General features: G+C 39.3%; 1 protein-coding gene across 2 annotated transcripts in view; it reads right to left on the bottom strand.

Annotated features, from left to right (window-relative positions):
* The window catches only part of NCAM2 (neural cell adhesion molecule 2), a 273,716-nt gene that overhangs the window by 175,392 nt on the left and 83,202 nt on the right, over window positions 1-15,122 (bottom strand). The gene's annotated exons all lie outside the window — the stretch shown is intronic.

The following is a 15,122-nucleotide window of genomic DNA, read 5'->3' as shown; positions in this document are numbered from 1 at the left end:
GATCCAATCTGTGAATTATTTCAAATGCATTATTTATTTATTAATCTACCTATTTTATTGTCCACCTTTCTCACTAAGACTCAGGGTAAATTATATAATGTAAATTACTGCAATCAATAGGATGATGCATGTAATGATTTAACAGAATTAGGAATTGCAGCAATTTGAAATGAAGCTGTCATCTGAATAAATCATATGCATTAAACATTACATGTTAAAGCATAACACAGTATTACCTCAGTAGAAACACAGTGCATTTTCTAAGATCTGTCTGTTATGATGCAGCCTTATTTCCTTCGTGGCCCCTTCCACACAGCAAATGGACAACAGGTTCAGTTGGGATAAAGTAACCCGTTTCTCTGTTTTTGCATTCACAGGCATCTGTGAAGGCAGTGATTGGAGTCCATGGAAACAATTTGGGTTGTTGTTGCTCCTTTGAACAGAGACATAAGCCTTTGTGTTCTAAAGCAAGCCATTCTACAGGGTGGGGACTACTGCAGACAAGACATATGTGAAAGCAATTGCTGGTCTTGTTCAAGGGTCTCACAATTTTTCACTATGAGGGTCACATTGTACATTTTACAAATATTCACAGGCCAAAAGAATAACAAAGGCCTAGGATGTCTGGTGATGTCTGCTGTATTGTGTTTCAACACTTTGTCCGTTTGGATTCAAAAGTCCCACAGGATCTTGACCTTCTCATTTTCCATTACTTTCTCTGGACAATGTTCCTACCAGTTCTTAGCTGTTCTCATCGCTTTTTCAGTGAATACTCGAATGTTTTTGCTGATGCCAATTGTTTCCAAGCATTTCATGATCCAACTATGGGGCAGTGAGTCAAATGCCTTCTTGTAATCAATCCAGACCATATGCTAATTCGTTCTTCGATTCTTGCAGTTCTCCATTATCATTTTATCTATCAGGAGTTGATCTTTTGTACCCCTGCTCCTTCTTCTGTTCCCTTTTTGCTCCACTGGCAGGATGCTATTTGCTTCCAAGTAGTTCATGATGTTATCTGCTATTATGCCAGTGAGCAGTTTGAGCATCATGGGTAAACATGTTATTGGCCTGTAGTAGTTGTTGTTGTTATTGTTATTGATGTTGATGATGATGTAACAGCTGCCAGTATTATTATGGTTGATTTCACAGCTGCCAGTTCTTTAGCTGGTTGTTTGCCTTTCATTAGAATTCATGCCTCACCCAGAGGCCTAGGAAGCTGTAATGTATTGGCGTAGTATTCACGCAGATCCCAGCAGAGCTGCCTTCTGAATCTGACAGATGTTAATTTTGTCAATTTTAAGATGTTCCAAGTGCTGCCCTAGTGTTTTTGTAATGGCGACCAGGGTGCCAATTATCACTGGGGTGACCTCAGCTGGTTGTGCCATAGACCCTGGAGCTCAATTTTCAGATCGTGGTATTTAGGGATCTTCTCATGTTCTTTTTCACTGACCCTACTGTCACTGGATACTGCTATGTCGATGATGGTCACTTTCTTGTCCTCCACACTGTATGGGTTTATTATTATTATTTAATTTGGTTTAACATCACAACTGCCAATTCTTTAGCTGGTTGTTGGCCTTTCATTACAATTCAAGCCTCACCCAGAGGCCTAGGACACTGTAATGTGTCAGCATAGTATTTGTGCAGATCCTAAGAGGGCTGCCTTCTGAATCTGACAGATGTTAATTTTGTTGCTTTGAAGATGTTTTAAGTGCTGCCCTAGCATTTTTGGAATAGTGCCTAGGGTGCCAATTACCACTGGGACAGTCTCAGCTGGTTTGTGTCACAGTTGCTGAAGCTCAATTTTCATGGTATTTAGTGACCTTCACATGTTCTTTTTCAGTGACCCTGCTGTCACTAGGTACTGCTGTTAATTTTGTTGTCGATGATGATCACTTTCTTGTCCTCGATCATGGTGATGTCTGGTGTACTGTGTGCCAATACTTTGTCCATGTGGATTCAAAAGTCCCACAGGATCTTGACTTTCTCATTTTCCATGACTTTCTCTGGACAATGTTCCCACCAGTTTATAGCTGTTCTTATGTTGTAATTCCAGTGGATCATCTTGGCCACTGAGTTGTGCCTCTGTTTGTACTCAGTCTAGGTGATATTTTTGTAGCAGCTGAGTACATGATGTACAGTTTCCTTGGTTTTCTTACACAATCTTCATTTTACATCATCTGAGGATTTTTTGATTCTGGCCTTGATTATATTTCTCCTAATCGCCTGCTCTTGAGCGACTAAAATCAGTTCTAGGTTTTTTCATTATCAACCTTATTCTTGATCTTTTCCAGAAATTGGCCAGTTTTTCATTGTCAACCTTGTCCTTGATCTTCTCCAGAACAACACTTTGTTGTGCCAGTTTTCAGTCCTCATTTTAATCATATTTTTCTGTACTACTGCTTAGTTTTCTGGTGTATTATTATTATTTGGGGTTTTTGGGGTTTGGGCATAATAGTTTTGGAAATTTTGGAAAAGCTAAATTTCTCTGTCAGCTTTTTGAGTTTTTTTTCAAAAACGTTCAGGACTATAAAACCCGACCCCCCCTTCAAAAAAAATCCACATGGAGCTGGGAGGCAGCAGATTGTTAGAGAGCTGAGTGGTGGGCTCCTGGAACTCTTTGTTCAGTTCTGCTCCTGCTGCCTCACAGCTCCACGAGCAGCTTTTTGGATCCCTTTACATTGCCACCTTTTGGGCATGGGGATGAAAATGCCAATAAGGAATTTTGGTGGGATTTTTTTTCCATTTGGCTTTTGTTGAATGCATATCTGTAGTTTTTATTGCTAACAGATTGAATCAGAAAGCCAATAAAGTGACACAGCATTACTTACATAATGATCGATCCTGTTATCTGTGCAGATACAAATACATTGAGAGATAATGGACATTGGGAGCAAGGTAAAAATAGCATAATCAGGAAAAGGATGTGAATCATGATCCAGATCCTATAATTCCTGAAAAGTAACTTATCAATAATATAACTTTTTAATACAGTGCCCATTATGATAATATTTCTATAACTATTTTTTCTATTTTTTTCATTTCATTTCACTTCACTTTATATTTATACCCTGCCCTATCCCCAAAGGGCTCAGGGTGGCTAACAACATAAGAAACAGATACATTATACCAACATAACACTGATAAATTACATAGAACTAAAATAGAACCTGATTACAGATGGCAACATAACATTTCAAACTAAGCAATTTTGGAGAACAAGAACAGCAGCATTTGCAGCACATTAATGTATTCCACTAAATCCATAATATCCAAGACATTAATCATAAGTCAATACATTAGCAATAATACATAACAATATAGCAATTACAATAACATCAGAATAACAGTATATAACAATTAAATCAAAAATATTGATACATTTACAACCATATGTTTCCAATGCATCAATATGTTAACTCCACAAACAATACATAACAATCAACTAATGCAACAACCAGCAGTACATTAAACAGTACAATTAAGTCATTAGCAATAACTGAGACTACCCCACATTAAACTATACTGCTGCAAAAACCTAACAGAACTACCTCATTAAAGGATTTGGCTACTCCTACCTCTACACCTAGCAATGTACAAAATAATAACTACAATCCCTAGGTAAATACAGGGGAAACTGACTAATTGACAAGTACAAAACTTAACAACTAACTACTAACAACTACTAATAGCCTATACTCCTAATATGAACTACCTTAAGCAAGGGCCAATGAAGAGTAATGAAGAGTAATGATGTAAAAACTCATCACGAAAAAGGCCAACATCTATTCTCCCTCAACCAAACTGCCGGGGATTCTGACACCATTCCCTGTAACTTACTCCATTGCTGGCAATCACCGCTATTATTGAAGGTCCAAGTTTATTTCTGCAGGAAAACCTCTGCCATCGGTTCCCCGTTGTTTGGCTCCTCGTTCCTCGGTGTAACAGGGTGCATCTCCTACTAGCTTGCACCCACTCATACCACTCTGATGGACCTTGCATTCGTTGCTGCAGGGGGATCTCCACCACCGACCCTTCCCATTCGGCTCACCAATATGACTGCCATCGAAGAGACCTCTGATGCCATCTCCTCGCATCCAGTGCCATGAAGGAGTTTCTGCCACTAACCCCCCACTGCCCAATCCACCCAGTCCACTGGTGGGGAGGCCTGCCACCAGCCATCCTCCCAGGCTCCCCTTAGATGGAACTTGGGACCAGTTACCAGTCCTGGGCATCGGCGTCAACTCTCAGCAGTAACACCGTGACTCAGCAGCACAACAGCTCGGCCTAGCTTATTATCAATTTTTATTTCATAATTCATATTAAGGGATCTGCCAGAGATATAAAATTGAGTCATTATAAGATGCTATTACTGCTGCAGAATTCTGCTGAAAAAAAAGTTAGCTCAATGGCTCAATTAAAATATCATAAAGAAATATAATGGCCCAATCCAGAGTGGGAAGATCAAAGTGACATCTGAAGGCAGCACCAGGCTGAACCCACAGATTTGCCATCAGTAGGGCACTTACTTTGGTAGAGGGGCAAATCCACTGTTGGGAAGCCACTGCAGCCCTCCACAATGGCAAGTCATGGCAAAGAGTGACACATCAGCACTCATGCACCCTTCTTCTACCTCAATTTAGGCTTATTATTCTAAACTATTATTCTAAACGACAAATTAAAATGTCATGAAATTTCCCTCTCTTTTCTGAATGATTAAAGAATTCAATGTTACAATATTTGGCCAGTACTATGTACTGCACTTTCATTTCCTCACCTTTTATATATTTGAAGCACACATCAGACAGCAGTGTATAGCAAAGAAATTTAATTAACTTCAATGGGACTTTTTATGATATCCTAAACCAGCGATTCCCAACCAGGGTTCCGTGGTACCCTGGGGTGCCGTGAGCATGTTCCAGGGGTATTGTGGCAATGCTACTGGGCCCCCTCACTTTTGCGGTGTCTCCCACCGGCACCAGCAAGGATATGGAGCTCACCCAGGGGGCAGGGCCTGCCACAAGGTCAGTAGCCACTTCCCTCCCCACCCCACCCTGTGCTTCTTTTCACCCTGGGAGAGGAAGGTGGGGGGTGGCAAACGGGCACTGGGAGGGGAAGGACGGCAGGGGTACTGTGAGATATAAAGAATGAGGTCAAGGGTACCGTGATATCAAAAAGGTTGGAAAACATTGTCCTAAACTATACTATTGTTATTAATTTAGAGAAATGTTAATAGTGGGAAAATCTAATAAATGTTGAAAGTGTATTGTATAATTCCCATGCTCATAACTTTTGCATGGTGTTCACTCCCCCCTCCTTTCCAAATCAAAGTCTCATTTCTGAAGATCTGGATGAATAACACAGCAACTATAGTTTATTATTACTGATGCTTTTACATAGCCCTTAAATGTGGAAAAAAGATGCAAACATATTTTACACAGAAGAAATGTGTATTTAAGGATGTAAATTATATCACAGCAGGAGTCAACAAAGCACACGCTGAATGTTGCATTAATGGGGTATATTTCATTCATTCTACATAGAGCTATTCCAAACCAGGAAAAAAAGATATGAATGCTTTCCAATATAGGATTCACTGTCATCTACAGCTATATAGCAGATCCATATTTTGGGTTTGCTGCTAGCATTTGGAGAAAATGAATAGAATGAAGATTTAAAAAGCAATTAAAAAGCTGGCAAGCAACTGTATCTACAGTACTGTCTTAGGCATTCTAGTTTGTAGAAAGAGGGCAGGATAGGATTTCCTGGTTAGGTTATGGGAGTGGTAAATATTATATGTTATAATTATTCTGGTTCACCTGGACATGCAACCCTTCCTTCAAAAACAGCACACCTGTTTTGCTCTTTAAAATTGAATTCCTTATCTTTATTCCAATGAGTCTTTCCCAAACTTTTCACAGAAAGGTGACAGCATTGTTGTTGGCAAGCTTTCCATAGCTTCTAACAGCAGCATCCAAAGATGGGAATGAATCTTGGGAGCAATATGCCACAGTGCTAGCAGATTCGCTCTTCCCAAGGATATTAGCCGGACGGCAGAGAATTCCCACTGGTATGCGGCCACCATCAACCCCTGCCCCCCAGAGCTGGAACGTGATGCTAAATGCCACACTAACATCCCAGGGCCATTACTGCCACTGGTGTAGCAGGTGTGGGCAAGGGGCGTGAACAGGGGAGGAGTTCACATTAGTCAGCTTCCCCCTACTTTTGCTGGCATTATCCCAGCAGCTGAACTTAAGATTTAAGGAATAGGTCTATTGTGGTCCATAGAGGCTTCTTGGTGACTGAGAGGCTTTTGTACTTTTCAAGCATCCCCAAGCTGCTAAGAAACCTCTTTGGGAGTGGTGCCTGTATAAGGTTGTGAGTGCCATGGCTTTGCACCCAGATCTTGGATAGGACTGCCTGGAGTTTCAAAATAATATCCTGCTCCCCCCAAGTATATGGACAGGAACCATTAAGAAATTTTGAATTTAAAATGCTAATGGGGAAAAATGTCCATTCTTATCAGATAATTCCTCCTTGCACATTATGGAGGATACATTTAATTACAGCCGAAAATCCTCTTGTGAGTGCTGCAATAACTTTTGGCTGTTGACTTGAGCTTTTACTATAAGAGTTAAACATCCTTTTGAACTTAAGTGGCCTGATCTTCATACTGCTCTTTTTCATGGAAAGCTTAATGTCAATATTTTTGGACTATTGCAGCTAAATTGTAAGTTACTTATCTAGAGCTACTGATAAATTTATTCCTCTTTCAGATATTTCATGACATTGCTCACTCATATAGAGCAAAACAACAAAAGCATAACACTACCCATTATTGCACTATGTCCCGGAGCAAGGGGGAAAAATTATATCTAAAAGCTAAGATAGAATGAACCCAAACACCCAAAGGAGCTTCACTGTAGTCATTTTTCTTTTCCCTCCAGCCTAGTCAATTTGTAGATTGACAACCATAAAATTGAACCTTTTGTAGTTCAATAAGGGTCTCATAAGCTTGATAGTGTCCATTTTTAAGACCCAATGGAAAAAGAAAATGGAATATTGTAGGTGCTCTGTTTTTGCTTTCTTTCCCCTACAAAGCTTAATTTCTTAGCAATCAATTGAACCAGAAATGGCTTCTGAGCTTTGTAAATAATACTGCTTCTCACTAATAATATCAAGGTTATAACAGAAAAGATTCTATAATCTTTTTGTTTGTTTTGCACTGAATTATAATTATTCACATTTTATCACAGTATCTTAAATAAGAAAAAAAAAGCCAGTGGCATCTGGAGCTATCATTAGAACTATGAACCTTCAGAACAGTATAATTGTGATACTCCCTATGGGGATTCAGATTGAAAGATTCCAGTGCCAAATCTTTTTTTTTAGTCTTCTTTGACATATTGTATTTGATGATTTGGCAAACTAAGATTGACTGATTGACTGAATTGATATGCTGCCCTTCTCCTTACAGGCTCAGGGAGACTATTAGAACTACAGATAGTGATTAAAACATTTAACCCTAAGACATTAAAATGTTTATCCTTAGCCTTCTGAAGTGTAAAAGAGAAGGGGAGAGAGCACGGGGAGGTCACAGTGTGGTAAAACCACAGTTGCTTCAACCATACACTAGTGGATCAGCTCTCTTACAGGCCCTGTGGAATTCCATCAAGTTCCACAGTACCTGGGTCTTGCTAGACAGAGCATTCCACCAAGTTGGGACCAGGGCTATGGATAATTGTATTTGTAGAACAGAAAATGTATATGTCTTTCAGTAATTATCCATACTGTCAATGTGAAATGGCTGAGATAGAAGGGAGTCACTGGTGTTCTTTGTAATAAGAAAATGCCTATACACCTGAAGTAAAAAATCTAGAAGACCATGGTCCGCCCCGTATCACTCTATGGGTCAGAGTGCTGGCCCGTAATGAAAGCGGCTGAGTGACTATATCATGGAAACATGTATGATTCACTGGACACTGGGTGTATCCCTCCTTGATCACATCACCAATGACATGAAATTTGGCATTGCACCCAATGAGGCAAAAATGAGAGGTGCCTACATTGGTTTGGCCATGTCTGACGAGCAGCCCCGGACCCTTTTGCCAGCATCACCTATCATCATCAATGCAGATCTGAAAGTTATATGCCTGCAACCAGACAACGCGCTCCATCAAGAGAACTGGCATTTGAAAATCTGAGCAGCAGACCCTGCATTAGTGGGACAATGCTAGAAAGAAGAAGCATTATCCATACTGTGAGGTTCTTTGAGGTTCTTTATATAAGAAAAAATATTGAAATTACTATTCTAAACTGATACGCAAAATTACATGAATATGTTATCTTCATGTCATACTTTCTCACTGCAACTCTAAATGCATGGGATGAAGTATACCACATATCAATGACACTTGCAAGTAGAAGTGCAAAACCTTTAACACTGACATTCCCCAAATGATAATATGAGACCGCAAAATGTGATTTCAACTATGTTATTTATTTATATTTATTTAAATTACTTAAATGGCTCATCTACATGACTGCTTATTTCAATAAGTTGATGTTTTTGAAGGCGGCTGGTCTACCTTTTGGACAGTTCCATCCTGCCTCCAAACTCAGCAAGTGTTTCTGCTGGCCTTACTTGTTGCCACTTGCACAACTATATATGCCAAGAGGTATCAAGATTCATCATTCTTACCTGATGTGCTGCAAGGCTCTTACCTGGTTCTTACGGGGATAGGGCAAGCTATACATTGAAAAATTAATTAATTAATTAATTAAAAGATGCTGCTCAGCATCAAGAGCACTCCTACACAGTGCATCCAGCTGCAAGGCATGTGATGCTTTGTTCTGGACCACCTCATCATAGCAAATGTTTCCAGTTGCTTGTTAATTATCTCTATCTATCCTGAACAATCTATCCAACTAGTTGTGTTCTAACTAATAACAACCAGGCCTACTTAATGTGTGGGTGGGGATGAAACAACCCACAAAAAGCATGAAGCAAGTGGGTGAAATAGCTTCAAACTTAGCCAATCACATCATCTCCCCCCTTCAAATTTTTGATAGCAACCAGCTAATCTTTTGTGGCCCACAAGGAGAGTGAATGGGTCAGCCCCAATGAAAATGCTGTAGGTAATAGGGATTGGGTTTTATATTATGGGAAGTAACAGTTTTGTTCTGTTTTGTCCTTCCTTGTTCTCAATAAATCATGTATGATCTGCAAAATAAATAAGCAGACCTCTGTAATCTTTCAAGGCAATGAGTAATATTTTGTTATGAGAGTTGTTCTCTACTGTTTATGGCCTACATGCAACTGTTTGTCCTGAACAGAAGCTAATTTCAGTCTTAATTACTCTGGTCTATCATCAATATAACAATACAGATTTGGTACTTGTAATTTTGTTGGAACTCATTAATAGTGTTTGATGGGAGACCTTAAGGACAGAATGAGTCAGCAGAAAATGAAGCTGACAGGTCCATTTAACAAGCAGCATCAATAACACCAAAACAAACTATGTTGATAGGTTTCTTTTCTGTACACCATCTCCACCAGTCATTGCTTTGTTAATTAATCCTTTCCAAATCCCTTGAAAGCAAGAAGTATTTTCCTGACATTGGCCCTTTCTACCCAGCACAAATAAAATGTCTTGAAGATGAGGGGGGGAAAGTGTTTTGGGGAGTAACTCTACACAGGTTTTCCTCCAAAATGTCCTCAGGACATTTCATTTCAGCTTATCCTGTGGGTTTTAGAAAATGCTAAATTAGCAATTTATTTTCCCTGATGGGTTGAAGATTTCTCCTGCTTGCCCCATGCAAACAGAACAGCAGGAAACGTTTCATTTTTCCTGCTCAGTAAAACCCTCACTTTCAGTTCCACTGGCGCCCACCAGTTTCTGCTGCAAAACCTCTGTTTTGCTGGCCATTTGTTAAAACTTGCCCTGGGACATCTGCTCTGCATGTATCGCACCTAGGCTTCTTTTTCATAAATAAACTACATGAATCAACTCAATTGTTCCTGCCGATTTTGGCAATATATAGTTTTCCTTTTTTTATGACCTATCTTTGAAGAAATGAACACATGATGTGAGAATTGACTGTGGTTGAAATGAAGGTTTCAAGTGTCAGAAAAATGCGGGCACCAGTGAAAATTAAAGTGAGAGTTTTACTGGGCAGGAAAAACCAGCTCTCTACTCCCATGCTTTTGTCCAAACAAAAAAATGAGGAGACAGGTTTTTTTAAAGATATCCCAAGGATGCCTTAGTTTTGGTTGTGCAGAAAGTAACATTATCAAGTAACTTCTTTTCATGGACAGGCTGATTTTATGAATTCTTTGCTTTTTTCTTATATTGGGATTACCTTTCTGATTTTTGGATTAGGCCTTCTTGGACCAGATGCAAGATACTGTATCTCCTTTATAACACTAACTATATAACTTTGTCTGTACTGTTCCCAACTGGCCTACATGGATATATATCATTGCTATAGGGGCCTTTCTCTTTAAGAAATCAAGAAATTATGCACACATGCACCCAAGCCAATTATTATTGGGATCGTCTTCCTTCAAAACACTCTACCTCAGTGGAAAAAGGGTAGGCCATGACACCATCACCTTTCTCAAGTTTTCCCTCTTCAGGCAGTCCTGGCTACTGAGAGTACCATCAGTGAAAATGGCAAAGAAGGGCTGAAGTATGGACATCTATGGAAGATTTCCAGAACTATTCTTCATACACATTCCCCTATGAGGAAATGTATTATTATTTATTTTATTTATTACATTACATTTATCGCCTGTTTCTGGAAGACTCAAGTTGGCTTACAATAAAATATGTACAATACAATAAATAATATAACATTTAAAACATCAGGAATACAATCAAAACCAATTAAAACCAGTTTACAGTGAATTGCAGTAGTCTATCTTAGAGGTGACCATTGCATGGATTACTGAGGGAAGGATCAGTGAATACCAGAGGCTAGAGGCCTAAGTTGGTGGGAGACAAAAGGGAAACCTATGACACAGAGACCCTCCTAAGCCAGTAAAATCCCTTTGGAGATAAAGGTGGGTGTTTAAGGAGTGGTTCTGGACCGTGTGTGGAAAGTTTACCCGAAAGTCTTTACTGAAAGCCATCTTACTGAAACTGCTTGCTCTGTAACCACTAAGTATCTGCCTAAATAACGCTTGAGTGCCTCTCTGAACCATCATCCTGAGAAGAGAAGTATGTTAAATAAAAAGTGAGTTTTGTGTTTAAGCTTTCAAAAGCCTCTCTTTAAGTTCCAGTTATTTTACTGCAGTTTATGGTGGCAGCATTTGAAAACTATAGTTTAAGTTTCCCTGACAGGATTTCTGTTAAAAAGCCTTTGTGTGTGTGTGTGGGTGGGTGGGTGGGAGAGAGAGAGGGGGGGCTTCCCTCCCTTTTGGGGGCCACTGTCTTCCCTCAGGGAGTTGTAACTGCTGTTACAGTTGTCATCAGAACCCAGCTCGTCAGCATCATCTTTGATACATTTTCCCTATAAAGTAGGAAGCACCCGTCACACAAATGTGCTCTCATTTACCCAACACATCATTCTTCTTCTCCTAATCAATGTGGCTAGTCATGCATTACTATTGCCTTCTTGATCTTCCAGACAGGTAATATTCTTATTCTCCAAACCCCATTTCACTTTTTATTTTCTTAGACTCTGTATGATTGCAACACTCTTGTCTGATAGTAATAGTTTTTAATTTTCTTTCTCCCAATAAAAACTCCTTTTTATATAAATGTTGTCCTCATTATTTAACAGTCTATTGAAGGATCCTGGTATATACTGGGGGAGAATCCCACTTTACCTGTCTCGCACTTACAATAAAATCCCTCAGAATTATTTACTTGATTGCAAACCACCAATTCAAGAAACAATGTCATTGTGCCATGTGCATAGATCACTGGCCCAGCCACACCCCTAACCCTAACCCAGCCACACCCCCATGAAGCTCCCTTTAATGGCTAAAGGATCTGGCAACTCTAAATATTTCTACAATGAAGAGAAAGTGATCAAGACACAGGGAGAAAGTATGCACTAGCAATTTAGCAACACAAAAGGCTGCAGGAAGAAGCATCTGGCATTCTAAATTATTTAACCTAAGGCAGAATCCTTGTCAACTTTCCACTGTCTTCCCAGTGGGTTTGTTTGTTATGTCCAGTAGACTAGGGAACTGCCTAAAATAATATAGCAAAAATGAATTAGAAGTAAATTTCTTTTTAGATTTGCCATGCAATTAAAAGTTGGCCTCTTTTGGTTGTTCTATAAATTAGTATATTGTATTTGATACATGATAATTAAAATAATTAAAATGATACATGATAATTAAAATTACATGATACATGTAAAGTGCTTCAGTTGCCTCACAAATAATGAAGCAAGATTTTTTTTTCTAGACTGACAACCAGGAGCCTTGTGCTTTGGATATTCTACTGGATCAGCTATAACTTAGCAGAGTGTTTTGGGCATTCATCCTCTTCACCAACAGTGCGTGCTAAATTTGAACAAGTCTGGACCTTTGAGTTTCCCAAGCTGATGGTTGTGTGGGATATCAAAGTCCATGTAAATGAGGCAATCTTTAGACAGGCAATGAACCTGAAGTCTTTCATTGCAGTAGTAGAACTATCCTGGTTTGTCTTGGGCTCCATGCACTTAGTACGCCATACTCTGGAACAGGTGTTTGGTGTGGGGATGAATATGGATCCTATTGGATCTCTATTGAAGAAGTGCCATGATCAGACCATTATGTTCCGAGACCACATTTGAGCTTTGGAGGGAAGAACCTATAGCTTCATTCCTGAATCTTCAAGTATTGCCCAACCAACATTCCCCAGTGGTGGTCAGGAAGACCTGGCAAACCTTATACCCTAACAAAAGTTAGAGAGGACTAGTACTTTTGGAAGAATATTATTATTATTATTATTATTATTATTATTATTATTATTATTATTATTATTATTATTATTATTATTATTATTATTATTATTATTATTTTCAATTTTTATACCGCCCCATCCCGGTTAAAACTATTAAAATGAAAACTAGGCATAATAACTAGAATTAGTTTGCAAAATGGCGTCCGACAGTTCCATTTTCAAACCCACTTACAAGGGGGGAAGAGCAACAAGTCCCAAGATGACAAAAGACACAGATGTAAAAGGCCGGGGGGGGGGGGGCACCATCAACGGCTGGTTCCTCCAAAGGCCCGGCAGAAAAACTCCGTCTTGCAGGCCCTGCGGAACTTAGCAAGATCCCGCAGGGCCCGGACAGCTGGTGGAATAGCATGGTTGTATCCAATATATTTCATTCTTTTCAATATATATGGATTAAAATGTATGCATTTTTACAGTATTTATTCTAAAACTTATATACACTGTTTCTATCTCATACGATTTCTCCAAAGAGCTCAAGGAAGAAAGAATACCACTTTTATTTTTTCTATATCTCTGAAAGGTAGATTGAAGTGAGACATGTTCACTTGCACAAAACTCTTAGAATGGTTGAGTAGAGATTTAAGCTTTATCAACAGTTGAAGCCAAACAGCCTATCCACTATATCAGACTATTTCCAAATAAGCTTAACAACATCCAGGTGGGCCTGGATTTCTTCCAAAATTACAGTTGATCTCCAGACTACAGAGACCAATATCCCTGGAGAAAATTGCTTCTTCAGATGGCAGCTTCTGTGACATTCCATCCCCACAGAGCTGCCTCCTCTCCCTAAACAATGCCCTTCCAAGGTATTTAAGTAAATACCCTTAAATTTCCAGGAATGTATTGATCCAGAATTTAAAACCTATAAAATAATTTAATGACATTTTAAACATAATAAAAAAGGAAATTGCACTCCTTTTTTCCACCACCAGAAATCATTCTAGCAGATTAGTTGTACACAGGGCACTTCTATAATTGTATTACTCATTTAAAGTGCAATATAGATTCTTATGTCACCAAATCAGACAGGCAGAAAGATATTGCAAAGACAAACCATCTTTAAAATGAATTAAAGAAAATCTATCCATAAATCTTGAAAGGGACTTTATGAACAAGAGGGTGACAGACTCATAGATCTTCCTTACCTTTGGCAATCTTCAGAAGTGCAGAATTTACATGGAAACATTTTATTGTCCCTACACAAATCTAATTTAGTACTTTCACTTTTAGTAGCATAAATTCTAGGGGGGGGGGGGGATGAATGCATAGTATTGTCGAAGAATTTCATGGCCAGAATCAACTGGCTGTTGTGGGTTTCCAGGCTGTGTGGAATAAATCTGGTAGTTTTTGCTCCTAATGTTTCACTCATATCTATGATGGTTATCTTCAGAGGTATGTCAAAGTGATATGTGTTTTTCTCTGTAGCACAGTCACGGAGAGAAACATATTTCACCATGTGCCATGGAGAGAAGCACATCTCACCATAACCTGCTAAATTATTTGAAACAATGAACTTTGATGCATGCAGTTCTTAGCATGCGGCTGTCATCTTCACATTGAGTTTCTCTGGTTTTTTTTTTTTTTACATCCAGCAGGGTGTAGTGGTTAAGAGCAGGTGTACTCTAATATGGAGAAGTGGGTTTGACTCCCTGCTCTGCTACTTGAGCTGTGGAGGTTTATCTGGTGAACCAGATTAGCTGGTGCACTCCAACACATACCAGCTGGGTGACCTGGGGCTAGTCACAGTTCTTTGGAGCTCTCTTAGCCTCACCCACCTCACAGGGTGTTTGTTGTGAAGGGGAAGGGAAAGGAGATTGTAAAATATTTCTCTCCTTTCTCTTACAGGAGAGAAAGGGGGGATATAAATCCAAACTCTTCTTCTGTTCTTAAATGGGATTATCCTGCTGTGAAGAATCCCCAGCCAATCCAATCAACCATTTCACCCACCCATTCTGTTCATGTAACCTCCAGCTGGGGATGTTCCCTGACACCTTCGTGTGTGTGTGTGTGTGTGTGTGTGCGTGCGTGCGTGCGTGCGTGCGTGCGTGTGCCATTCTTTGATAGATTTTTAACACCTGCAGTTTTGAATTCTTCTAACTCATGAGAGAAGACAAAAATATTTTTTTCTAGGCCTTAACATTCAAAGATAGTCTCTTTGAAAGG

The sequence above is a fragment of the Sphaerodactylus townsendi genome, linkage group LG04 (genome assembly GCF_021028975.2).
Source record: "Sphaerodactylus townsendi isolate TG3544 linkage group LG04, MPM_Stown_v2.3, whole genome shotgun sequence".
NCBI classification, from domain to species: Eukaryota; Metazoa; Chordata; class Lepidosauria; order Squamata; family Sphaerodactylidae; genus Sphaerodactylus; species Sphaerodactylus townsendi.
Note: the sequence above shows the minus strand (reverse complement) of the source record. Positions and strands in the feature narration are given on the sequence as shown.